A 737-nucleotide genomic window follows, 5' to 3' on the forward strand; every position below is an offset into this window, starting at 1 on the left:
TCCGTAGTGATACTGCCTCGGAAACCCAAGGAGGGGTCGCTATGAGTCGGGGCCGACTCGACGGCAAATAACAACAACAACAACAACAACAACATGTAATCCATACTGCAGACTGTAGTATTTAATTTTCCTCACTAAGTGCTTCAAGTCATCTTTATTTTTGGCAAGCAAGGTGGGGTCATCTGTGTATCGCAGGGTGTTAAATGAGTCTTCTTCCAATCTTGATGCCACATTCTTCTTCATATAGTCGTTTCTCAGATTATTTGCTCAGCATACAGATTGAATAAGTATGGTGAAAGGATGCAATCCTGAGACACTCCCTTCCTGATTTTAAACCACACAGTGTCCCCTTGTTCTGTATGAACAACAGCCCTCTTGTGTATGTACAGGTTCCTCAGAGTACAATTCTGGAATTCTTGTTGTTCTCAATGTTATCCATAATTTGTTATGATCCACACAATCAAATGCTTTTGCACAGTCAATAAAATACAAGCAAACATCTTCCTTGTATTCTTTGCTTTCAGGCAAGATCCATATGATATCAGCAATGATATCCCTCATTCCACAAGCTCTTCTGATTCCAGCTTGCATTTCTGGAAGTTCTCTGTCAATATACTTCTGTAACCATTTTTGAATTATCTTCAGCAAGATTTTGCTTGCTTCTGATATTAATGATATTCTTGGATAATTTCCACATTCTGTGGGATCACCTTTCTTTAGAATAAGTACAAATATGC

Source organism: Orycteropus afer, unplaced genomic scaffold (assembly GCF_000298275.1).
Source record: "Orycteropus afer afer isolate SDZICR_OR568_19922 unplaced genomic scaffold, OryAfe1.0 scaffold00474, whole genome shotgun sequence".
Lineage (NCBI taxonomy): Eukaryota > Metazoa > Chordata > Mammalia > Tubulidentata > Orycteropodidae > Orycteropus > Orycteropus afer.